Genomic DNA, 27,856 nt, shown 5'->3' on the forward strand with positions numbered 1-27,856 from the left:
TGAAAAAATAGTCTTTCCCTAAAGCCAGCATTCTGCTTAACTGAGGAATTACTATTAGACACAAGAGCAAAACAAAATATGATCAGTATCTCTATTATTAACATTTTACTCCAATTAGCTGTCAAATCAATTAAAAACAATATAAACAACATAATAACAAAATTTGGAAATATAAAATTTGGAAAGAAGGTGATAAACTTTTTAAAAATGATAGGATTGTATACCCTGAAACACATGGGAATCAACCAAAAAATTATTGCAAACAGTAAGAGAATTAGTAAAATCACAAGGGTAAAAAATAAGTACACAGGAATCAGTGGTTATCATATATTTAAAGACCAACCAATCAAAAGATATAATGGGAGAAAAGATCACCTTCACATTAGCGATGAAAAATATATGAAATAATATAAATTTATCAAATATCTTAGACCTATAAATTCAAACTAGTACATGTCTAAGGGTCACAGATGCACATGTTATAAATGAGAAGACCCAAAATGTCACTTCTCCTTAATTTATAACACAATTGCAATTAAAATGCTAATAATTTTTAAAAAGACAATCAGATTCCAGAGTATTTGGAGATGTATATGTGTATAAGAATAGGCAAGAAACCACTGAAAGAGAAAAGCAATGAGTGGCTTAGCCTCAACAGATATTAAAGCTATTATAAAGTCTCAATAATTTTAAGAGTATGATATGAGTATATAAATAAAAAAATAGAATAATAAGTATAAAGTAGGCCCAAATACATGTGTAATTCTAATATACGTTAAAGGTGTTTTCTCAAATCAGTGCTAAAAAGATAGACTGTTCAAGAAATGGTATTGGGGGGTGCCTGGGTAGCTCAGTGGGTTAAGCCTCTGCCTTTGGCTCAGGTCATAATCTCAGGGTCCTGGGTTGAGCCCCATATCAGGCTCTCTGCTCAGTGGGGAGCCTGCTTCCCTCTCTCTCTCTTTGTCAAATAAATAAATAAAATTTTAAAAAAATGGTATTAGGCCAACTAGGTATATATCTGAAGAAAAAAAGATTATATTGTTATCTCAAATCATATTTCAAGAAGAATTCCTAAGACATGAAATAATTAAATGTAGAAAATGAAACCCTAAAAGTAACAGAAGAAAATATAGAATTATTTTATAAAATTGGAATATAAAAGGCCTTCCTAAGAATGACTCAAAAGCCAGAAATAAAAGCAAGTACAAATTAATGATCATTTTAATGCAGTTCCCAGACCTCGCCTTCACCAAATATTTTGTTTAACACACTAAATCAGTGGCTCCATGGATGAACCTCTACCTTGTAATTTACAACAATTGTAACTTTGCCTTAATCTCAACTTCAAGAATCTATTCTTTGACCAGTAGTATCTCCAGTACCCTTACTCCAATAATTCTTTGAACCCACGAGGTTTTACAAACTATTGATTCTACTACTTTTTCATTGATCCTCCCCTCCCTAACATCTTTACTGTCCTTAATCACCTTAAAATCTAGGATCAGTTATTCTAGTTACTACCTTAAATATACCCTTAATTTCTTTACCCTCTCTTTCTTCACCATACTTTGAAAAAGCACATTTGTTAAGTATAGCTGTCTACTTATTGCACCAGGAAAGACAAACCTGGCTCTGGAAACCATAAAACCATGCTAAATGCTCTCATTTTGGTTCATGATCACTAACCTCCTATCGGCCATTAATGCTCCCCAACAATGTGACTTACCCTATTCCATTTGTTCTTCTTCTCTCTTGGCCGTTTCATAACTTCTCTCTTCAAAATTCCAACATCTTTCCCACTTCTGTTACTCTCAGGTGATGGCTTTGTTTATAATTCTTTGAAAAGAAAAAACAAGTTTAGAAAAGAACTTACAACCACACTTCCATTTTTCTTAGCCCCTACCCTCTCCGCATTATTATGGATAGCAGCTAATACCATCTCCTAACTAAACCTCTAGATTTGATTCCATATCTCTCCTCTCCTGTAGATTATTGTGTCAGCAATTCTTTTTGACCAGCACCAGCATCAGTTTTCCCCTCCACGTAGAAAAAAGTATATTTAATTTATATGTTAACTTCCTTTTTTATCTCCTGCAACTTTTCTCTGTATAATTGATTCCTTGGAACTCTCTAGTCCCCTGCCTGTAAATAGATGATGAAAATACGACATCATCATCAAATGTTTATCTCTAGAGCAGAATTCTCCCCTGAACCCCAAACCCTAATTTCCTATCTACCTTTTCTCTGTAGATATCCAATGGGCATCTCAATTTCAACATGTAGAAAACAGAGTTCCTCATCTTCTACCCTCTTTAAGATTGCTGGTCTATTATTCCAGTTACTTAAACCAATAAACTTGGAGTTATCCCTATTTCCTCTCTTTCCTCTGTAGCTGGAATCCAATTTTATAAGCACAGTCTTAAATATAGCATTCCTTCTCATTACTGACACTATTACCTCTCCAGTCTGATGACCACAGCATTAGCTGTCAGTTATTGCAGTAGGCTATTAACTAGACATGGTTCTACCTTTACCCCTTCAGTATTTTCTTCACAATAGCCAAAGTGATTCTGTTAAAAATCTTAGGTCAGGTCACTGTTCCATTCAAATCCTCTAGAGCTTTGGTTCCCAAATGGTGTGCCAAGATACCCTAGGGCACCACAGTGAACTCAACAAGGATGTTCTGAGATAACTTAAATTTTCAAGAGCAAAAGACAGTGATACCTAATATCCTTGAAACACAAGGCCAGTTACTAACAGTAGATAGTTGGCAGTTTCAATGTTAGATCACATTACATTTCTTTTCATGACGTGATTATCTTTGTAAAGCAGATTTCTAAAAATTCCAGCAGGTGCTGCAGCAAAAAGCAAGTACCACACAAAAAAATTTTGTGGAATTAAATATGAGTTTGTCAGTGTTCAGTCTGATTCCAAAGTTTGAGAATTTGTGCTATGAAAAGTGGTACACATGTCCCATTCATTAATAATTGTGGTTAAAAATGAAATAAATTCTTTTCTTTCAATTTATGTGTATTTTTTAAACAGCTAATAAGTTGTTAGGACATAAATACTTATCAAGTTATTTAGTCATAACTACTTAATAAATGAAACTGTTAGGCCTCCCTTTTGGCCTAGTAACATGATGAAAAAATTATATACAGAAGGCTACAATGGCCCCAATTTGAGAAATGATCTGGTGTGATTAAAGAACTGAAAAATACACACATGCCTGAAGCATGGTGAGCATGGACAACAATGATCAAAAACACTTTGTGGGGCAGACTGGGTCAATCATGCATAACATCAAAGACCATAATGAGAAATTTAATTTTTAAGTTTTTGAACTTATTTTAAGCAGATTAGCAAATGGATCTGATTTATAATTGTAACTGATCAACCCAATCCATGGGGAATGGATTAGGAAAAGGGTGAGAAGTGAAGAGCCTGACGGGCAATCATTTAGTCCAGAGAACATGGAGGCTTGGACAAGTGAGTGGCAATAGAGATGGAAGTGTATGGAAACCAGGAACACTTTGTAGGTGAAATTGATAGGACTTGCTGATGAATAGAATGAAAGTAGTAAGGAAGGTGGAAACATCAAAGAGTGCTCTTAAATTTCTGACTTAAGCAGCCAGGTACCTATAACTAAAATGAAGAAAAGACCCAGTTTGGGAGAAAACACAGAAGCTTACGTTTAGATGTGTTAAACCTAGGATACTTAGAAAACAACCTACAGGTGACCACTGGCAGGCATTTGGGTTTCCATATGGTATCAGTAGTCCTTTCCCTAAATACAACCTGAGATTATCCATCCCTCCTTCAGTCCTTCTTTTACTGAGTTTTTTTTTATCTGTAACCACTCAATACCCTTCACATATACGATGTCATCCAAACTCAACTCAAATACATCCTGCCAAAGCAGGCAGCATATTAGGGTTTCCATCTGCCACTGTGTACAAAATTTAGTTTTGATATCATAAAACCAGTTTTTAGGGTACTTAGATGAAAGCAAGGACAACCATATGTTTTTCAGTCTTCACACTGTTCCTTGAAAACAAACTTGCTTCACTTGGCTGTTGACAACCTTCCTAGCCCCTTCCAATTTCTCCTCCCTTGAGGTTGAACATTGTCCTAATTAAAATAGCTAATGCTGGGGTCCCATGGCAAACCCAGCAAACCTCCAGAGTGTAAAACCATTGCTCCTGACTTTAAATTTTACCACAGCCTGGATCCTCCTGATGTACTGATACAGCTTACCAAATCAAAGCACCATAGATCTGAGTAGCTTAAATTAAACTGAAATTTTCGCACTCCTCTGTTGTCGCTGTATTTTAGACTATCTACCACCTTTACGATGCAGTTTTCTCTACTTTCACTCATTGGCCCACATATGGGCTTCCAACATGCCTCATCCAATCTTGTTTTGTTGATCAAAGGCTCCATTTCTTAGTACTAGATTTATCTTCTTCCTCTCTGGAAACATATCTAGCCTTTGAAATCCAACTCCGTTATCACCTTATTCTCTCTTGAGATTGTTCTTATGGAACTCCACATCAGAAATGAATACTTTCTTCACATTGCCTTTAGTCATTTACTGGTGTTTTCTATACTGTAGCAGAATGCATACATATTTATGGATTTTTTCCTTTTGCACTAGAAGTTTCAATAATTTAACCTTTAGTTGCTGAATCAAACTACCAATAGTATCTAGCCATTTGTATTGATTTCTACTTATGCCTGATTCTATTTACATAAACAAATAAAGCACAGAAAGTGTTTTATTACTATTATAATTACTGAAATAGTGGTTTCTTATCATTGTGATAACGATTTTAATGTTGATGTTCCTATTTTCTACATTTGCTTAGTCTCTCTTCTGGAGCCACATTTTTCAGATGTGTATTTCTATTGGACAGTTTGGGAAGAGAAAAAAACTTCCCCTGCTTTACTGAAACTATTCTATAGCAGAATGTACTTCCCACAAGAGCAATTTGATCTGTTATGGTACATCATGTAGTAGTTCTCTTCTAAAAAATTCTTGAAGTCATGCCTCCTGTACCACACCAATTTGTTTCAGCCCACAATTGAGGTTTAATCTGAGAAATGTTATCTACTTATTTGCTATAATTTATTGCCTTATATACCTCTTGCAATTACTAGTCATCCATCTCAGAGCTATCATGTGTCTTTCTGCTTTTTCTCGGTGTATCAGACACATCAATATTTATGGGCTTTTCTCTTTGCACTTGATCTTTTAATAATTTCATCTCTTTGGAATGAATCAATCCATCAGGTTCACTCATTTTTTCTGTCATTTGCACTTATACTATCAGCATTTTTATCACTGAAATGCTTGCTGACCAATTTACTAGAATTCTTTAAGGTGTGTTTTAATGTTGGCATACATTTTTAAATCATTCAAGTATAAAAGAAAACCTGTAATCCTACTTTTGTTTTGTTCTGTTTTCTCCTTAATAATTTCTGTGTCAAGTAAAAGCAGGAAGAATTAAATTTCCTTAAATGTCTCCTAATTTCTATTTCTTTTCCTTAAGAATATGTTAGTAGCTGTTTTAAGTCTGAATCTCAAAAATATTGATGATGAATATTAAATAATAGTTGATTGATAATTTCTATTTGGTAAACATTTCTTCCCTACACTGTGTTTTTTTATCAGATTTCTTGCTTCAGGTCAATATTCTTTTAGTCAGCTGAAATGAAAGACTTTTATTCTGTTTAACTCTGCTTCTCCCAGGGTAGTAAAGCAAGTGCTCTTCAAATGAGAACAACTCAGTCAATATTTGTTGAATTAAGTCATTAGACATATTGAAGGAAAGGCTTACAGGCTTTAAGTCTCTTAAATTAATATAAACATCTCTTCTATGGCAGCTCTCTGGTCCCTAAATTGATCTGTTTTCCCAGTTTTCTGTTATAGCTCCATATAGAATACACAATCAATTTAAAACAAATAGCATAGCCCAGCTGGGAAATTCTAGACAAAAAATTAACTCTAGGCAAACAAAACTCAAGGAGTCACTATATGTAGTGAAAATTATCATTTTCCTAGCTCTTCTAGATCTTAATGTAATAAAGTCGTGTGTTTAAAGTATAATTTAACTAAAAGTCCTTTTTTAAACATCTTTTCTCCCCATTCTGCCTTAAAGGAAAGAAAACAGTCAAGTTTTGATGTTTATTCTCAGACTTGGTGATACTATGATTTCATGTATTTTTTATTGTTCATTTGCTGGAATAATGAGAGGAAAATTTTCCTTGGGATGAAATGATTTCTGCTGGAACAGAACTATTTTTCTTATTCAAATCTTTTAGTACTTTATGAGATTTAAAAAGTAATAAAATATCTGCACCTGCATTTTTGTAGGACTAAATAACATAAGGAAAACTGAACTCTGTTCATGGGGGTCAAATGGGAAAAATCCATTTGACACCATTAGCCTTGGGGTCCCAAGTGAGCACATAAAATACATTGTACTTCCCTATCTGAAAACATAACCCGAATCTATGTACACATTGCCAAACATGTGGAATATGAACAGCCCAACCAATTAATCACCTAACAGTATGTATGATGCCAAACATCTGGATATTTGGAAACTTCCAGATGAATGAGCGAATTTTTCATTTTTCTTCCTATTTTTTTGGCAGCATACAAACACAGCCAAATGTGGCACTTTGATTGTGGTATTATTTTCAGGCAGCAGGTTCCAAAATATCTTAAAAGTCCTAGCCCTTCAATATCCAAAGAAAACCTATTTAGAAGGCAGTCTTTCATGATTCATTTTGATAAGGGATTTATATTAAACACTTATAATGGTAAAAATCAAGCTCATTAGATGAAATTGTATATTCATTCAAATGATTTTATAGAACAGAGAATTAATGTTCTGCTTTCTAGGGAAAATGTCTATATTGAGATAATCTGCCTTGCACTTCCTATAGACCCCATTTTTACCTCATCATGTATTGTGCCCAACCTCTAATCCTTCCCCTGCTGTCTGAGAGATTTCCCCAGAAGAGATGTGAGACAGGAAAATACTTTGTGGCTGGGTGCAGAAAAATGAAGAAGGTAAGGGTCTAATGCTCAGAGGCCACAATGGGACAGAGCTTTGGCAACAGCCTGAGAGAGAACAACTGACATCCAAGTGCTGACAGGAAGTCTAAGAGGATGGAGAATACCCTCCCCCAATAAGGACAACAGGGAAAGCTACTAGGAATTTGGACAAATGCCAAAGAGGAGAGAGACTAGGGATTGTGACTGGAAATGCCAAAACTGCTTCCCTGATTCTCTTCCTTTTTCCCTCTTCTTCTTTCTTTCCTCCTCTCCCCATCATTGCCACAGGAGCCTCCCCATCCTCCTTTGTCCCTTCTCCTTCCCCTTTGTCCTCTCCCCCTTCTCCCTCCTCTATCCCTTCTCTTCCACCTTTCTCCTCCCCAACCCTGTACTCTCCCTTCTCTTCCACCTGCTGCTCCTTTCTCTCCATCTCTACCCTCTCCTCTGTATATTCATACCCCCAAACTTAAAAATTCAATCCACAACTCCACAAATAGAACCTTTACATGTGATCCTACCTCTCTTTCTAACCATTATTCTGGCTTTTTTTTTTTTCCTGGCTAATTCACCTAAACTCTCAGGCTGCTATAAGCATTACACTGCCTACCCACCAGATACTCCTTTATTTTCTACAGGCCAGCTTCTGTTCCTGTTGCTAGGGGTTATATCTTTAGTAAGCTAATGAAGCTTAGCTTAGGGTCCCTCACTAAATGGGCCTACTGTCCAAGGCCCTGGGAATGGCCCTAGCAATATGTTCACATAGACATATGTTGTGGTAAAATTCTCAAAATGACATAATGTTGAAGGACCAGAGGTTGTATCACAGTATCATACTTGACATATGAAATATGTTGATTTGGTAGAGAATCAAGATTTGAAAAGTACAGAGCCAGAAGCTTGTCTGTGGAAAGTAAAAATGGAAGACTCAATTCTCATTGATGCTTAGTCAAATAAATATTCTCTCTTCTCAAAAAGTACTTGATCAATATAAGATATACAATTATAAATACACTTTGTTTTTCCTTATTAATGGAGACCATAATGAATTAAAGTAGTTTGAATTCCCATTTATAGCATACACATCTTTGCAGGGCTACAAATAGCTAATATGTCTGTTTATCTAAAGTCCCCTCTTCTTATAAAGACGCCAGTCATATTGTATTTAGGGCCACCCATAGCCAGTAAAACTTCATCTATACCTACTTATATTAGCAAAGACCCTATCTCTAAATAAGATAATATTCATAGGTTCTAGGTAGATGTTGAGTTTGGGTAGGGATGACACTACTCAGTCCAGTATACACCTCTGCAAATGGTAGCCTACAATTTGAAAACTAGTCTTTGAAATGTTGCAATATCCTGTTAAACACAAATCAAATTCAATCCATCAAACTATGTTCTCCTTTCCATCCACCATATAAAACAGCTCCTGGTGTAGTAGATGGACCTTGTACTTCTTCACTTTGGCCCCATCTATCCCAACATGTCAGATCAAACCAGGGAATTTATTCTATCCTACTAAGAAAGTATATCCATGTAATTGTGTCATGGAACCAATCACCATAAACACTGATCTCAGTTTGCATGTATCATTTCTAATGGCCTTGCAGTTAGATTGAATGCTATGGTCTTGGAGTGATTTGGTCATGCTCATTTACTTTTAGCTTAAAACTGGTATCTCAGTATTATAAAAGTTTGCATTGCAGACTACATTGCTAAAGTATAGTTAGTTATTTGAATTTACCATGTCAGTAAACAATTTACAATGAGTTAGTAGAATTATTTAAGAAAAATAGAAGTACACAATGTCAGTATTATGTTTATGATAACCCTGGAAAACTGCAAGGATAGCTCTAACTCTGTTTTAAAGGTAAGGACAGCAGAACACTTAAAAACAGTGAATAGTTATTCTTTAAAAAATCAAAATGGTTGCTATCATTTGAAGAAGAAATTGCCATAATTCCAGTAAGTAGTACACTACTTCTAAAGACTACAAAGGATTTTACAGATACTCTGGTGGTAATCATTATTATGTTTGGAAAAACAAATATTAAGAAACTGATAACTTAAGATTTTTTTTCTGATCACTGAGTTATAGTGCCTTGTAGCTAAAACACTATTCAGAATCTAAGTGAAACTGAGTAGTTGTGGTCATTCTCTAAACATTTTTGCCAATTGCCAAGTAGCCGTAAATTTCTACCGAGTTGACTTTGGAAAATGTACAAAATAGAGATCTTTATAAAATAATTAAAATGCTCTTTATCTTTTTAAAAAGTTGTTTAATGTGTATTTATATATTTTCCTGTTTCCATCAAACAGAATATTATAACTGTTCCTTGATTTTTACATCTGCTGAAATCTATGTTTATTCTGACTGAATGAATTATATGATGTGATAAATTGCTTGAAACAATATGATAGCATTCCGAAATCATGTTTTTACTTCTCTCTACACAAACAGAGAGAGAGAATTTAAAAGAAAAACTAGAATTATCCAAAGTTGCATGGCTGAATATTAGTCCAAAATTTAAAATACTCTGGCCTTTAATTTTGTAGCTAAATAGGTGTCCTTCATAAAACATTCAGTATCCAAGCAGCAATATCCCAAGCAATTACACAGAGTTACAGGGCCATTCATTGCTCACAATATTAGAAATGGGATATTTGCACAGGTAATTAAAATGGATTGTGGGCTCATCAAAGGTTATTTTGAAATGGTCTGTGGAAAGGGCACAGTTTTCTGTCACTCGCTTAGAAATTATTCTCTCAGACCCTTGCTAGTTGATTTTTCTGAAGGCAATTCAAGAGCCAGAAAGGAATCTTGAATATAGTTTTCAGACATAAAGAAGAATTACAGCATAGATTTACAATGAACAAGTTGTCCTGGGCTCCCAAATTGTGCTATTTGTAGACTGAACACAGAAGCAGGGGGTAGCCATATGGCATAGGCCACCCTTCTCCAATACAAAAAGTTACTAAATCCCCTGGAGTTGGCTAAAGGAAACCATTATTATTTTAAAATGGAAAAAAGCCACAAATTTCCTCTCCCTCTCCTTACAGACCATTTTCTTATCCCAAGTTACATATTTTCAACTTCATCACACATCAGAACATTAGGTCAAACCCCTACCCTAAGCATATTAAAATTCTTTCCTATTCCTGAACCTGTGGCACAAACAAGACTACTATTTCACTATCATGATCATTTCATACTTGCCTCATGGTGTTTCTATCAGTTGTTTTTTAGTGTCAATATGCACAACTGAGAACAAGTTTACTATTCATTATAATTGTCTTCAAGAAAAAGCTAAGGCTGTGTTTCCCTTTTATCCCTATTAACATTTCCAACAAAGCATCATTAGTGTTTCTCTTCTATATCTGATGAAGGGTCAACACCATCAAAAGAAGACATTTAGAAGTGAGGAGGCCAATGCGAATTTTTAGTAAGGGGTTATGACTTGGTTTTCTCAATCCAGATCTTCATTTACCCTGAACCTTATTGCTGATCCTGGGTCAGAGATTCTTATTTCCTAAAGAACGTGAAAAAATTATTTCAGCAACTCTGAGAAATACTTGAGAATTTAGGGTGAGCAGAAACTTGAATTTATTTTTCCTAATTATGTTCCCTAACAACATCCCCTGTTATCCTTCAGCTTAAAGAGAGAAACACCATCCTTATGAGTGCATCTGGCAGTAAACAGGTTCTCCTCCCCAACTTAAAGAAGTACATCCTAGGGCTGCCTGGGTGGCTCAGTGGGTTAAGCACTGCCTTCGGCTCAGGTCATGATCTCAGGGTCCTGGGATCGAGTCCCGCATCGGGCTCTCTGGTAGGCCGGGAGCCTGCTCCTTCCTCTCTCTCTCTACTTGTGATCTCTCTCTCTGTCAAATAAATAAAATCTTTAAAAAGAAAAAAAAAAGCACATCCTATATATATTAGGGTGGCTATTTCGTCCACTCTTCATCCACAGAGCTAGGAATGTTTGAGACTACAGGATGGTTTGCATAACCAGAGCACTTGGAATAGTCAAACATGGACATCAAATGAGAAATGGGTAAAACGATAACTTGAAAAAGTTCAAAATTTTGAGAAGTCCTGCACTGGATAAGAATGAAGAATATGGTTGGCTCATAATTTCATGTATCATTCAAACTCTTCAATGCCTAGGCTCAGTTACACTGTGTCAAAGAATAATAGGAAGAATACTTACGTGTTAAATGAATGAATCGTCTCTATGTAAATCACACACTCTATTTCATAGATTCTTAGCATCACATTTTTTCACATATTAACAAGCCTGATATCAGGATGCATCTCACTATTGATGGTATGAATAATTAATTATTTGGTGGTATGTTTTCTATCTGAAAGTAGTTCTGCCAGAAAGAATGGATTGTCTCACAATCGATAGAGGCTTAATTTTAATGATGTATATTCTTGTTTCATTTTTTTCTAAATGCTTTCATGCTGTTCTAAAGAATATGTGCCTTGAATTTGAATGCCACAGACTCATTTTAATGGAGGGATTTATATAAGGTTATCAATTTTCATTCTTCCAAGAAAGGTAATTAAAAATACAAGTACCAATACTGTTCTTTTTCCAAAAGGATATTGTAAAAGCCAAAAAGTAGGAAGACCTTAAATTCAGAATTAAGGTAAATCCTTTAATTATTAGCTCTATGAAAAACTCATATTCTTACTTTTCTCTTTCACTGTGTGTGCTTGTATCAATCTATAGACTGGCATTTTGGAAACAACTCTTCTGAGATACTGTGGCACAAATACTCTAGCACTCATTCATACACTCCCTCCTGCAGACAAAGAACATGCAGAGCAATGTGTGAGAAACATATTATGTACAAAAATCTGGTGGCATTTTCAGAATATTTTTCTTTTGGTTTAAAAAAAAATTCTATCTCAGCTTCTTCTAAAGAGGCAGAAGTATTGAATTTAATCGGAATAGTATCCACTTGAACTAAACTTCATTCACAACTCTTTTTTAGGGCCCAGAGCAGTGGCTAAGCACTGGTTTTGAGGTCAGTTTTATATTTGATCTCTTTGTTCAAATGTATCCTGAGCTGACAGAGGAATGGGTTTTGTAATATTATCCTGTGGATCTTTTTCTATATCTATTATTTGCAATCTAAAATTAGCTTGCTTCTAGCTTTAAATCCCCACACTTTGGCTCTTTCTTCTCAATCAGGCCCCTCAGCCAGTGGAAGCCAAACCCCAGTTATGCACACTTCTGATCTATAAAGTACATTTTCATTGCTGAGCCACTTGCCCCCAATCTTCCTTTTCCACTGTTCTAAACTCCTCTCAGGTGAAAACATTTGAAAAGTTTAGATTGATTTATGTAGTTTACATTTTGGTAAATATTTCTTTGGTCAAACTCTTATTTAAAAAAATATCAACCACAGGACTAAATACCAAGTAAATAAAAGGACAAAACCGAATTAGTTGATTAGAACCAGTAATTCTCACTCACAGACTGTATTTAATAAGTATCTTGATTCCCAGGTTTGGCTGTAGAAGGAATCTTCCCTCACGCCTTTAGAATACTCTCGTATGCATCCATTTCCTTCGATGAGCAGATATTAAGATAAAGACTATCTACAAAAGGGTGACCACTATCCTTTTGATCAAACTTCTCAATTAACTTCTTGATAGTGTTGTGAGGGTAAAATTGTTGCTCGACATGGACTTCTTTAACTTTTAGGAGAAAATCAGTCTCCATTCACCTATTATAAGACTCTGATTATATTATACTAGGAAGATAAAACCTAGACCCTCTATAACATCATCAGTAATGCCCAGTATGTTATTAAAAATTATAAAATATATGAAGCCTTAAGAATATAGGACAGTCAAAAGAAAAAGCAATTTGTAGAAACAAACCCCAAGATGATCCAGATGGTAGAATTAACAGATACAACTATTATGTGCAAAACCACATGATATGTGCAAAAAAAATAATGAAAACATTAAAAGAAGAAGATAAAAAATATGAAGAGATACAACAAAAACTAAAAGAGCCAAGTTGAATTCCAAGAGCTGAAAAAGAAAATTATGTAAAGTAAAATATTCACTGCATGGGTTTAAAAGACTGCAAAAGTGGATCTGTGAATTTGAAGACCGTCAATAAGAAGTATCCAATCTTAGAAAAAAAGGGTAATTACAAGGAAATTAAATGAATATTCAGTAACCTTTAGGAAAATACCAACTTGTCCAACATGTTGTGTAACTGAAACTCCGTAAGTTGAGAGAAAAGTTTGGAAAGAAAACAATGTTTGATGGCAAATATTCACAAATTTAGCGTAAAATATTAACTTATACAACCAAAAAAATGGGGTAAACATCTAACAGAATAAATATAAGGAACAGAATATTAAGGCCCATTGGAGTCAGACACTAAAAACAAAAAGTCTTAAGAGGGCCCAGAGGGAAAATGACACACATAGGATCACAGTAGTAAGAATGACTATCTTCTCTTCGGAAACAATGGAGGCCAGAGAAAAATGGAACAGCATTTTTAAAGTCCTGCAAGAAGAGAACTGTCAATTTAGAACTCTCCATCTTGTGAAAATATTCTTCAAAAAAAGTCAGTGATGGATATAATGGATAAGACAGGCAAAAAACAGAATCTATCACCACTTAACCTGTATTGAAGGCAAAAGGAAGTTTTTCAAGTTAAAAGGAAATAACAACAGATGGAAACTCAAATCTATAGGAAGAAATGAAGAGAGCCAAAATGATAAATGTGTACCTAAATTTTAGAAACCCTCTTTTTATTATCTTAATTTCTTTGAAAAGATAACTGATTGGTTTATGTCAATGTGTAATATTGATTTGTTATATAACATAGTATATATAAAACATATAACTAAATAGATAAGTATAGATAGAATTATACTATTAAAAATGTTTTACATTTTACATACACTGATAAATATTAACTCTAATCCTTGACAAGTTAACCAGGCATTGGTAATCTCTAAAGAAAGTGATAAATAATAATACAAATAGATATAGTTAAAAGAAATAGAATAATCAAAATAGAATGTTAAAAGATAATAAACAAAAGGAGAAAAGGATAAAAAGGAAAACAAAAGCACAGATGACTCAAACACATAGAAATAGTATACTTAAATCCAAATATATCCATAATTATATTAAACATAAATAGATAAAAAGCCTCCAATTGAAAGACAAATTGCCAGATCAGATCACAAAAACAGACAAATTATAACTGTGATGCCTATAAGAGATATACTTTCTATATTAAAAAAGAAACAAAACAGTAAGGTTGAAAGTAAAAGGATGGAAAAAATATACCTGGCAATCACAGAATGCTAGAAAAATAAGGAATACAAAATATTTGAATTATACTATAAATGACCTTGATCTAATTCACATTTGTAGGACATTGAAACTATACCTGCAAAATACATACATTTTTTTAGGTTCTTACTGGATGTTCACCAAGACAGACTATATCTTGGGCCACAAAATAAGTATTAGTAAATGTTAAAAGACTGAAATCTTATGGAGTATGTTCTCTGACAATTAAATTAAAAATCAATAACAAAAAAATTTATTTTAAAAACGAAGGGGATTAAGAGTACACTCACCTTAATGAGCACTGAGAATTGCATAGAATTGTTGAATCATATCATACACTTGACAGAAGCATGATACCATATATAAATTATACTTCAATTTAAAAAACAAGTACTTGGAAATTGAGCAGCACACATGTAAATAAACACTGAATCAAAAATATGTCAAAGTGAATAATGATGAAAATACATGTCATTTTGGGGGGATGCAGCTAAAACAGTATTTTTTTTAAATGTAGGGATGCCTGGGTGGCTCAGTCAGTTAAGCCTCTGCCTTTGGCTGAGGTCATGATCCCAGGGCCTGGGATCAAGTCCTACGTCGGGCTCCCTGCTCAGTGGGGAGCCTACTTATCTCTCTCCCTCCCTCTCCCTCTATGTGTGATCTCTCTCTCTAGCTCTCACTCTCTCTCAAATAAATAAATAAAATCTTTTTTAAAAGTATAATTTTCATTTCTAAATTTTAAAAGTGGGAAGTTCTAAAATTGTTGTACTTCAACATATTGAAAGAAAAAAGCAGAAAATCATATATGCATCTTAATAGGTACAGAAAAAGTATTCAAGACACATCATTTAAAAATAAACTCTCAGGTAATTAGGAATTTAGGAAATTTTTTCAGGGTTAATTAAAAAGAAAAAAAAAAAAAAAACCCTATAGCCAACATCACATTGAAAGCTGAGATATTGAACACTTTTGCCCTGAAATTGAGAAGACAAAGATTTCTTCTCACTATTTCTATTCATCATTTTAGTTAAAGTTTTAACAAAAGCAGTAAAGCAAGAAAGACAAAGTCCTATCAATTCAAAGGACAAAAAAGCTGCCTTTATTCACAGATACCAATATCCTGTACACAGAAAATCTAAAGGAGTCTACAAAATAACTAGGTCAAATAAATGAACATAGCAAAGTAGCATGATAGAACAGCAATATAAAAAATCACTTGTATTTCTATATGCAAAATTGAAAAATAAAGTTTTTAAATAATCCCACCTATATTAACATTAAAAAACATAATATATGTAGGAATAAATTTAACAAACACATCTAAGTCCTCTACACTAAAAACTATAAGACCTTTTTGAGAAAAATCTAAGACCTAAATAAATGAAGAAATAAATCATGTTTTGAATTTAAAGAACCAGTACAGTTAAGACAATTCTTCCCAACTTGTTCTATAGATTCAATACCACACTTATCACAATACCAACAAATGTTTCCATAAGTTGACAATTAGAATTATATACAAACACATAATATAGCAAAATAGTTATGAAAAGAACAAAGTTGATTCAGTTTGCATTCAAGAGTTACTGAAAAGCTGTAGTAATTAAGGTACAGTATTAGGTTCATAAATATAGGCAAATAGATCAATGAAGTAGAATGCAATCCAGAAATAGATCCACATATATATGCGCTTGAATTTTTTACAAAAATGTCAAGGCTATTCAATGTGATACTCAAATGGCCAATGAGTAGATACATTATTTGCCTGTATTTACTGGCAAAACAAATTCTAGTGACAGAAATCAAAAGAGTTGTTGCTTGTGAGAGGTAATGACTGGAAACTTTTTTTAAAAAAATATTTATTTATTTCACAGAGAGAGAAGAGAGACACAGCGAGAGAGGGAACACAAACAGGGGCAGTGGGAGAGAGAAGCAGGCTTCCCGCAGAGCGGAGAGTCTGATGCAGGGCTCCATCCCAAGTCCCTGGGATCATGACCTGAGCCTAGGGCAGACACTTAAGGACTGAGCAACCCAGGTGCCCAACTGAAAACTTTCTATAGTGAGGGAATGGCTTAATATCTCAGGGTAGTATTTATTTATCAAAACTCATTGAACTCTCTATATATACTTAAGATCTGGATGCATTTCACTGGTATTCTATTTTCATTACAAAAATGCAAGAAAGAAAAATATCCTCCAACTTTTGTGGAAAACAATGCTTTCCCCCAAAGAGATAATTTCTTTCACTTACTCTACAGAAATTTTCACCAAAACATAAAAGTAGAAACAATAAAACAATGTATCCATATATCCATGTATCCATTTCTCACTTTCAATCTTTGTGAACTTTATACCAATCTCAAGAAATCTTTCTTAGCTTTGTTAATGAAACAGACATGCTGACACCTGGAACAAAATTGTTAACTGAATTACAGATTGAGTTTGGAAGAGACAGGCAAAAAGAGCTTTGTAAAATTTTGTTATGTTCACCTCCATAATTATTACCTCCTTTTACCTTATATTCAAGTTATAAATTTATACCTCAATCACCAAAAAGAATAATTAAATTCTTGAAGGAATAATTCCTCTCTGTTCCATTTTTTTCCCCATCCCAGCTAATGACTTATTTAGGAAGGTGAAAGAAGGTCCATGTATAGAAAGCTTGCATTTTTCAAGTGTATCATTCAGTAGTTTTCAGTATGTTTACAAGTTTGTGCTATCATTACCACTAATTCTACAACATTTCTATCATTCCCAAAATAAAATCCCAGTATTCAAAAATAGTCACTCCCTATTCCCCCTGCCCAGTCCCTTACTCTCACTAATCTACTTTCTCTCTCTATGGATTTACCTATTCTTGACGTTTCATATGAGTGGAATCATATGGTCTTTTGTGTTTGACCTCTTTCATTTAGCATAATGCTTTCAAGGATCATTCATGTTATAGTATGTATCAGTACTTCCTTCCACTTTATGACTAAATAACATTGCATCTTATGAATACCCAACATTTTATTTATGTGAGTCTGGCACATAGGAATTGCCCAATAAATGATGAGGGAACAGAAGGCTGGCTGAGGACAAAGCAAAAGCTGACACACAGCAACCTTCTCCCACCCCCACTCCTGGGTGGGACTTATATGACATTCTTTTGGAATCTCCTATCTATCTTAATGTTAACATCTTGCTAGAGGGAAAAATCTTGACAATGACACGGCCTCAAGGCCTCTTGTAGGTCTTCTTTAGCATATGAATGTTCTTTTGAAACCTAGCTTTTTCCTTACCTCCCCAACCCCATCATATATAACCTGCCACCCCTCACAACCCCAGTGCAGCAGCTCTTTCTGTCCAGGGGTCCTGTCCCCGTGCTTTCATAACCCACCATTTTGTACCAAAGATGTCTCAATAATTCTTTCTTGGTCATTGGCTCCAGACTCCACCCCACCAAACCTCACCTATATTCTAAAACTTCATCAATAAACACTAATTTTTATCTTCATTTTTTAACCAAAAGAGAGAATGTAAAGCTTTTTCAAAATTGTGACTTGAAAACTGCAGGATTTTACTTTGATATTTAAAGCAGGTGCTTCAAAGTCAATTTCAGGAGGTTTTATATTACTGAATTGCTAAATTGTTTCAAAGAGATTTCTCTTGTTAGTTTCTCTCAAAGGATGTCTTGTGGTCTAAACAAATAGATATTTCTTGCTCTCTGGCCTGGTCTCCAATGCCCACCACAGACAGTTCAGCATTTCTACATTACAAATTCCAGATCCCTGGACACTTTAAGAAGCCAAAAAGCGCATCACAATAGAGAGAAAAATGGACTTTTTCCATTGCTTTATTATTTTTTTGCTGATCATGTTACCCAAGGAAATTCTGATGAGGGCTTTTTCCAGCTATTTACATGTTAAAGTACAAAGGAAAAAGAAATTACTTTCTTGAAAGTCTCCAGGACTTTGGTGTTGCAATCTTTCTTAATCCACAGCTCAAATCACAGTCTTGCAATAGTAATTGAGCTATCCAGGGTGAGAAGAGCAGGAGGCTTATTTTAATCATCTGAATCAGGGAGATTTTTGCCATTTTGCTGGACAGATATATTTGAAATGTGAAATTTTCTTGAATTTCAAGACCTTTCCTTTAAAGGGTAAAAGGTTGAAAATCCCTTTAAAAAATCTTTTCCTGATACCTCTATACCTCTGCCTTCACTTCACAAGAGGGAATACGGCATTCATACTGAGATGCCACATTGAGAAGAATCATTGTGCAAGACCCTTTGATTCAGAGTAGTATCTGATTTGATGTCTTCTCAAACTACAATCCATAGTGACAATAAAGTATTTTGATTTAGTTATCTAATATTCAATTTCCAGGAGTTGTATCAAATGGTATGTTTTCCTAGCTACATTTTTTTTTCCAATCAATTTAGAGAAAGCAAAAATAAAAAGGCAAATTCTTTATTGGTCTGAATGATAAGAAAATTTTGGTAGTCTGTTTAAGTGGTGTATAAATTAACATATGTGTATAGGGTCAGGACCTGAAGGAGACTAGAAATGACCTAAACAAAAGCTAGTTGTACATACATAAGAATGTGGACTATTCAACCACAGCAGTGATAGCATATTTCCTTAGGATGCTTGTACTGCCTTTGGCTATCATAACAATAGGATGCTGAGAAATGAACTGCTAAAAAATGCCCAAGCTGTTAGTTTTTGAATAGGCTTCTATAATTCACAAAAACAAGCAAACAACCTCACCTATTTTTACTTATTGATCTGAATTCAATGGAGAAGGTTTTAAGAGATGCAACCATTTCAATAATTCACCTTATAGTACTTAGTTCATATATTCTAGATTATTCTATTTACTTTTTTTCAGATTTTAGAACTAGGGTGAATCATGATTCTGATATCTTGCCTGAAAGCAGGGGATAGGATTACATTATTTTTGGATGCCCTTCCAGCTCTGTGATTCTATGAGTCACTGAAGCTTAATGTAGAGCCCCAAAAGACATGCTTATTGTCTAAGACATTAAATGTGACACCCCAAAAATACACAAAAGGAAAATTTGACATGAAAGAGAAATTTACCAAAGTGTCTTAGTTCTCTGGAAAATCTTGGAACCACAGAACCAAACTAATAAATTTATTATTCATTTACTAGAAATAGCAAATTATGCTTTCTGATAAGAATGAGAAGTAAGGGCACCTGGGTGTCTTGGTTGGTTGGGCAGCTGCCTTCCACTAGGGTCATGGTCCCTTCCACTGGGGTCATGGTCCCGGAGTCCCGGGATCAAGTCCCGCATCGGGCTCCCAGCTCCATGGGGAGTCTGCTTCTCCCTCTGACCTTCTCCTCGCTCATGCTATCTCTCACTGCCTCTCTCTCAAATAAATAAATAAAATATTAAAAATAATAATAAATAAATAAATAAATAAATATAAAATAAAAATAATTAATAAATAAATATTTTAAAATATTAAAAAATATTTTAAAAATTTAAAAAATATTTTTAAAAAAAGGGGGCACCTGGGTGGCTCAGTGGGTTAAAGCCTCTGCCTTTGGCTCAGGTCATGATACCGGGGTCCTGGGATCAAGCCCCGCATCGGGCTCTCTGCTCAGCGGGGAGCCTGCTTCCTCCTCTCTCTCTGCCTGCCTCTCTGCCTCCTTGTGATTTCTGTCTGTCAAATAAATAAATAAATCTAAAAAAAAAAAAAAAAGATCCCAGCTCTGCAGGGAGTCTGCTTCTCCCTCTGGCCTTCTCCCCTTTTATGCTCTCTCTCACTGACTCTCTCTCAAATAAATAAGTAAAATCTTAAAAAAAAAAAAAAAAAGAGAGAGAGAGAAATAAAAGCCTTTTTTTAGAGGCTTTTAAAGAGCAAATAGAATATATATTTATCTCTTAAGAATGTTTTCAAAGATCTCCAATCATCAGCGTTAATCTAATTTGCAGTCTGATTTAAGTATTTTCCACTTCTGGTCTTAAAGAAGAAATACCATTCATCTAAAATACAGTGTTTTGTACTTTTAATCCAAATATCTTGTACAAATCCATAGCCTAACACATATTTTGTTTTTTTTTCTTTTTTCCCCACTAATTTTGGCTCACTTTTTCTCAAATTATGTAGAAATGGAGAATTTGCAGGTTTTTAACTGAAATAAATGTGACCAAAATTCAAGTCTAAAGTTATTTAGTTACATAATCATCATTTTCTAATTCTTCTGTTAAATTCTTATACTATTAACTGACCACAGCTGTTGGTATTGGCTCCCTAATAACTCCTTCTGAACTTGTAATACCCGAGAACTCAAAGGAGGAGTTCACTGAGTGCTGATGACCCAGAGTGGTCACACGGACCTCATCCCTAATCTCAAGAAATTTTCTGGCAGTTTTATGAATTATGCTAAATGCCACAAATTCTCTATATGCTTAATGTATTTTCACTTAAAGATGAAAATAACCTTGTGTCAGCAGGGTGTGGAAGGTTAGGGCATGTCTAAGTATGTATGTGAGGTAGGTAAAAATCTCTGCCTATAATCTCAAGAGAGCAAGAAATTAATTTTTAAAAATTTTCTGTAATTAAATTTCATGTTTAGTTTAAGGCTACTCTTTTCCAGAGAGAGGAAATTTAGTCTTTTTTTTTTTTTTTAAGTTTAATCTTGATCAATTCATGACCCAATTCATTAAAAAACTTCTAAATTATGTGAACTTTAGTCTCTTCATTGGAAACATTAGAGGATATGACTTTCTCAAAGGATTGAGATCAAGACATTCTAACAAGATCATAGATAACCCACAGAGCACTCTCTGGTGCTGACAGGGCATCTTCCATTAACATTGCCGCTATGACTACACAGAGATTTAAATTATCTAGAGTCATTGAAATTGACAGCTTTTCACATTGAATGTAAATAGGTTCTAAATGTAAGAATTTAATGGAAAGTATAAAAGGAAGGTGTTCCTATTATGTTGCTTAATTAGACTGACCAGATTTTTCTTTAGAAAAGTCATTTGAGGGGCGGCTCAGTGGGTTAAGCCTCTGCCTTCGGCTCAGGTCATGATCTCAGAGTCCAGGGATGGAGCCGCACATCAGGCTCTCTGCTCAGCGGGGAGCCTGCTTCCCCTCTCTCTTTGCCTGCCTCTCTGCCTACTCGTGATCTCTCTCTCTGTGCTAAATAAATAAGTAAAATCTTAAAAAAAAAAAAAGAAAGGAAGGAAGAAAGAAGAAAGAAAGAAAGAAAGAAAGAAAGAAAGAAAGAAAGAAAGAAAGAAGGAAAGAAAGAAAGAAAAGGCATTTGACTTTTAAGTTGAGAGAGGGCATGATATATGGAGAGGAAAGAACAAACAGCAGTGTATGACTTTATCTCACATGTATTCAGAAACCTGAAAAGAAGCAGGAGAGACAAGGGAGAAAATCCAAGAAAGAACAGAATTGTAGAAATGAAAGGAAGAAATCAGTTCAAATACCAAAGAGTAGTTCCCTGAGGCAAATAGTCTCTAAAGTCAAATAAGATGAAAATAGACAATACCCATTGGTGACTTTGATGACAGTGGTTTTAATAGTGGGAGGCCAGCACAAGCTTGAAACGGGCCTGGGAAATTTGTAACTGAAGATGAGAGAAGAATGTGACAAGGCTGAGAAAGAGCAACAACAGGAGAGAATCTGTATGAATGGCTAAAATTGCCATATTTAAATTAGGATAGAAACAAACAGAGGAAGGAGACTGTGACAGCAGGTGTGGGTGACAGAACAGTGAGGAAGGGGAGTCCAGAATATCAAGAGAATGACTGAGGGGTCACCTGAGTGGTTCAATCCATTAAGCATCTGCCTCTCGATTTTGGCTCAGGTCATGATCTCAGGATCTTTAGATTATGCCCCACATTGGGCTCTGAGCTAGGTGTGGAGCTTGCTTGAGATTCTCTCCTGCTCCCTCTGCTCCTCCTCCCACCCCCTCTACCCCGTTATCGCACTTGCTCTCTCTCTCTTAAATTAAAAAACAAAAAACAAAAAAAGAACCTGTGTCTCGGTCTGCAGGTACAATTACAGGAACCTGTCCTATAGCTGGAGTGCTGGGTGGTTGGGTCTTAGATTAGGATAATGAATCCTAGGTATTTAGATTTTAAAAGCCAGCCAAAATCAAAAAAAAAAGAAAGATGGTCCAGATAGAGTTGCCAACTTTTTAACCTGTCAAAGAATTCTTATTTTAAACTGGATAAAATATTCTTGGTTGGCAGTTTCTTTTTTTTTAGCACTTTCAATATATTATCCCATTCTCGCCTAGACTGCAAAGTCTCTGCTGAGAAATCTCCTGATACTTTTATAGGGGTTCTCTTATATGAGAGAAATTTTTGTCTCTGGCTGCTTTCAAGATTCTCTTTTTGTCTTCAATTTTAGATAGTTTTACTATAATGTGTCTTGGAAAAGATAATTTTCATTGAAATTTTGGAATGACCTACTAGCTTCATGAACTTGAAATCTCTCCCAATTTTGGGAAGTCCTTAACCATTACTTCTGTAAATAAATTTTCTCCCTCTCTTCTCCTTGCAGGGCTCTCATGACATATACATGGTTCCCCTTGATGGTATCCCTTAAGTCTTGAAGCCTTTCTTTATTCCTTTGCATTCTTTTTCCTTTTGGCTCCCCTGATTGGATAGTTTCAATTGACACATCTTTTATCTCACTGATTCTTTGTTCTGCTTCAAGTCTGATGTTGAATCTCCCTTTTGAAACCTTCAGTCATTGATTGTATTCTTCAGTTCCAAAATTTCTCTTTGGTGCTCCCCCCCCCCACATCTTTTTGTTGAACTGCTCAGTTTATTATTATATTGCTTTCCTGATATCATTACCTTGTTTATCTGTGTTCTATTATAGCTCTCTGAGCATCTTTAAAACAGTTCTTTTGAATTATTTGTTGTGCAATTCCTGCATCTGCATTTCTTTGGGGCTTGTCCCTGAAGGTTTACTATATTCCTTCGCCAGAGTTATGTTTCCCTAATTCTTTATGATTCCTGTAGCTTTGCATAAGTATCTGCACATTTGAGGAAGTAATGACCTCTTCCAGACTTTATGGACTGACTCTAGGAGGGAAGACTTTCACCTGAAGGAGGGGGGCACACAAGCATGCTGTAGCCCCAGGTCTAGTAGTGCAGGGTTCCAAGTATGGAGGTGTGTGGTGACACTGGATCTGGGAGACATGAGCTCTTTTTGGCTCAGGCCATGGGGTCTACAACACTGAAAACTACATGGTCCTTGAAAAGCACTGAAAGCCCACAGAAACTGTAAGTGCTATTGGGTTCCTCCGTGGTTCTTCCAGGCCCACCACCTAGGGACCAAGGCAAGAAATAGTAATAGCTGAAGCCAGTGGTGTACATACACTTGGCTATACGGGCCAGGTGCAGGTACCTATGTACTGGCAGGGGACAGTTTCAAACACACATGTAGTGGTAGAGGCCAAGACAAATAGCAAGGACTAAACCCAACTATGGGCTCACCGGCAGCTGCATGGGCTCTGGCTGTTGGTATGTGCTCCTGTAGCCACACAATCTCTCCTTGAATGTGTGCACTGCAGTGGAGGCTGGTGACAGTGGTTGGGCTAGAAACATGTAGTTACAGAGCTAAAATTTTCTAGCTGCTGATGAGCACAGTAGTGTAATCCAGTGACACAAGACAGAGCCTAATCCAGCCCACAAGCAGCTGTGCAGGTCCTGGTTGTTGCCCTGCTCTCCCAAGGTTATTCGGTCTCCCTCCAGGCATGTTTAATGCAGTGGAGACCAATGACAGGCATCAGGCCAGCAGCATCCCATGCAGAACTGGAGGACTAGCCTCACACATGCATAAGCAGTGAGTATCAACCGCAGGAGTCTAAGCTGGCATCTTGTATTCATACAGTCACAGAGGCCTAAGCTGGCTCCCTCGTTGGTGGAGGGGGCACCGGGAGCACATGGGGAGGGCCTCAGGTGTCTGGCATCAGTGAACCTGTGGGACCAAAGCTGGTGAAATCTTCAAGTGAATCTATAATGGCTATGTTAGTTTCTTCAGTGGCAAAGTCTGCTAGGTTTGTGTACAGAACAGGTCACTGTGAACCATAATTGTCCTTGCTGTGTAGCTGCTCTAGGTAACCCCTGCCTCACTTGCTAGTTCCTAGCTACCTCTATAGGTCTCAGCTTTGCCAGTCTGGGTGGAAGGAACCAAAGTGGGACCTTTGTACATACCCCAAAAGTGCTTAGCCTATGCTTTCTTTCATGGTGAGAAGAATTCTTTCTAGCTGGGAAGTCCCCTCTTAGTACTGAGCAATGCTGGTTTGGAGGATAAGGTGATGCAGACAAACTCCTTCCTTTCTGCTTTTGCAGTTATTCTCGGGTTTTTTGTTCAACTCTCTTGGTAAAGTTGCTTCTTTTTTTTTTATTAAATTCAATTAGCCAACATATACTACCTCATTAGTTTTTGATGTAGTATTTAATGATCCATTAGTTGCATATAACACCCAGTACTCATCAGAGATCAGGTGCCCTCTTTAATGCCCATCACCTAATTAGTGAACTCTAGAGCTCTCCCAGAGCTGTTTTTATGCATGGAAAGCTGTCTAACTTTTTATCTTTGTTGGAAAGAGGATGGAATCTTCTACACCAAAGTTTTGGTGATACCATTCTCTTCAAAGACTTTTTTTTTTAATTACCTAATACCACCATCTTTTTAAAAAGTAGAAAGACGGGCACCTGGGTGCCTCAGTTGGTTAAGTGTTCAGCTCTTGGTTTTGGCTTATGTCATGATCTCATGGGTTGCAGTTTAGAGCCACGTGTCAGGCTCAGTGGGGAGTCTGTTTGAAGATTCTCTCCCTCTGCCCCTCCCCCTACTAGTGTGCGCGCGCGCTCTCTCTCTCTCTCTCTCTCTCTCCAACAAATGCATACATCTTTTTTTAAAAAAATAAAAAGTAGTGGGGCGCCTGTGTGGCTCAGTGGGTAGAGAGCCTCTACCTTCAGCTCAGGTCATGATCTCAGGATCCTGGGATGGATCAGCAGGGAGCCTGCTTCCCCACCCATCCCTCTGCCTGCTTCTCTGACTGCTTGCAATCTCTGTCTGTCAGATAAATAGATAAAATATTTAAAAAATAATAAAAATAAAAAATAAAAAGTAGAAAGACACTAATTTGGGGGGAAAGGGATAGTTCCTTAAATTTGACAAAATTCACTTTACAAAATTCTAGCTGCACTGTCCTTATTTTTTAATTTATTTTGTACTACACTAACAAAGTTCATTACAGTCTGCTCTTGGCCAAAGAACAGCATTTGGAAACCAAGTTCCTGATCTAGCAACCCTCAACAGTCTACTTACTGGGCTGAACTTGTTCTTTACTTAAATAGACTAATACTCCAAGGAGCAATTCCTTTCTTACCATACTAATAAGCCTCTTCCTGGTCTCCTAGTTCACATAAGGAATCCCCCAGTTTCTCTATAAATGGATCAATTTCTGCTTTCATATTTTTTAAATATCCTCTGGGCCCTTTGAGAGCAAGGATTGGCTTTCAGTTTAATGTAAGCAAAGTGTGCAGCTCAAATGTTTCAATGACCAAATGGACAAAGAATAAGTAGATGAATGAATAAAATCTCAGAATTTTGATGGCTGCCTACGGATTGGAACCCCATACAATGCTTGCCTCTTTGTGCTTGGACATTCTAGAATATTCAGGTACTTGAAACTTTGACTCTGCATATTTATACACAAGCTTCCTTTGCTACCAAAGTTCTCCAGTAACTTTGGACTCTTCTTTCTATATTCAGTCTTGACATTCACTCTCTTGTGGTGATGCTCTCTCTCAACCTAAGATATTTCAATTATACTCACTAGAAAAACTTACTGTTTCAAGGAAATGTTTCTCATTTTTTTCTCAAAATAAACAATTATTCTGAAAGTTTTTCTTTTTAATCTGAATTTCCATATGCAGAGGTTGTATGAAGATAATTAGAGAGTTATAAATCAAATTATGCCTTATTTCAGGAATCACTTAGTAAAATGTCATCTTTTTTTTTTGGACCTGGATCAAATTGTGGCCTCAGGAATGGAGTCACAACTCAAATGTAAAATAATAATAATAATAATAATAATGTCACAGTTTATTATCAGATTACACACTAGCATCGAACTGAGAGAAAACTCTAAAGATGAAGCTTTGCATATCAGTGAACTCCTGAGTAAGGGAACATATAAAGGAGAAAGCACTGTAGACTAAGACTCATGGTGAAGACTGGAAATAAACATGGGGGACTGTGAGAAGACTTTGAAGAACCAAAGTCCCACATCCCTTCAAAATTATCTGACTTTCCCCATTCATAGACTAAGCTCATGGAATTACTATAGGCATTATCAGGTCTTCTCTCTTGAAAAGCAACTATCCTAGCCAAAAGTAACACATTGTTGTAAAAGCATGTGTTTAACTGGTTTTTAAAATCTGTGACGAAAGTTTTGAATGGTGGCGTGAAAGTCCAAGCTATTATCTGAAGAAAACTGAACAAAGAGAAGGAACTCAGAAATCTTAAATAGGAAATTATATACCTCTAGCATTTCATATTTTGGTCTGATAAATCAAGATATGTGTGTGAAAGGGTGTAAATAGCAGTTATGTGTGTGAATGGAGGTTGCACAAAAGACTGTTAAACGGGGCTACTTTCTATGGTGAGTAAAATTCTCGTAACCAGTCTTAAATAGCTTAGGAAGATAGGAAATTATCAATCAACAGAATAGTCTTTTAGGTTATAACTTTAACTTCAATTCATATATTAAAATTTAAGTTATAAGTACCTAAAAACTGTAATGTTAAGGATCATACCTGCTTGGAATTAGAATAATGAAATGTAGAAATTGTGATGATTACTGGTTCAATGGAAACAGAATAAGAGCCACTACAAAGTTTATGCCAATTTTGTACATAATGAGCTCCATCTTGTTAGTTTTTTTCAAGTTACTTCAGTACATGAGCACATGGCCATTAAAGTTCAAATAACACTCTCCATTCAGTCTTTTTATTTTATGCTCCAGTAGTTCAAAGGTTAGAACAAAAGTAAACCAAAACTGAGTCAGCCTCCTTATAAGCTGTTGAGTCCATATGCTCTTTATCAACAGTTGGACAGCTGTGGGACATCCTTTTAAAGTGAGACTCATGATGGACCCATGAAGCCATAGAGCTGTATATTCATAAATCTGCCACTCAACAGTGCGAAGTAGAAGTAAACAAAAGGCACGTGTCCTGAAGGCAAGTGGCGTGAGTCTTTCATTATTTGTAATTTATTATAAATCTAAGACTTTTTTTTTATCAAGTACCCTACCCACTGAACCCAAATCCTAAACTTTTCAGAATACACAAATTGATTGACGAGCTCTTCTAAAATGTCAATTTGAAGTTAAGGAAGTATTACCAGGATACTTTCAGATTACTACTTTAAAGATGAGCTAATTAGAGT

At 35.6% G+C, this 27,856-nt stretch overlaps 1 long non-coding RNA gene across 1 annotated transcript; it reads right to left on the bottom strand.

Annotated features, from left to right (window-relative positions):
* Positions 1-1,745: 1,745 nt before the first annotated feature.
* LOC116874560 lies at positions 1,746-17,819 on the bottom strand. The gene is made up of 3 exons (XR_004384023.1): positions 17,788-17,819; positions 16,736-16,811; positions 1,746-1,836 (listed from the first exon to the last, which is right to left on the bottom strand). It is a non-coding gene; the product is annotated as an uncharacterized LOC116874560 (long non-coding RNA).
* Positions 17,820-27,856: the final 10,037 nt, after the last annotated feature.

Source organism: Lontra canadensis, unplaced genomic scaffold (assembly GCF_010015895.1).
Source record: "Lontra canadensis isolate GAN:19392208 unplaced genomic scaffold, GSC_riverotter_1.0 scaffold37, whole genome shotgun sequence".
In the NCBI taxonomy this organism is placed as follows: domain Eukaryota; kingdom Metazoa; phylum Chordata; class Mammalia; order Carnivora; family Mustelidae; genus Lontra; species Lontra canadensis.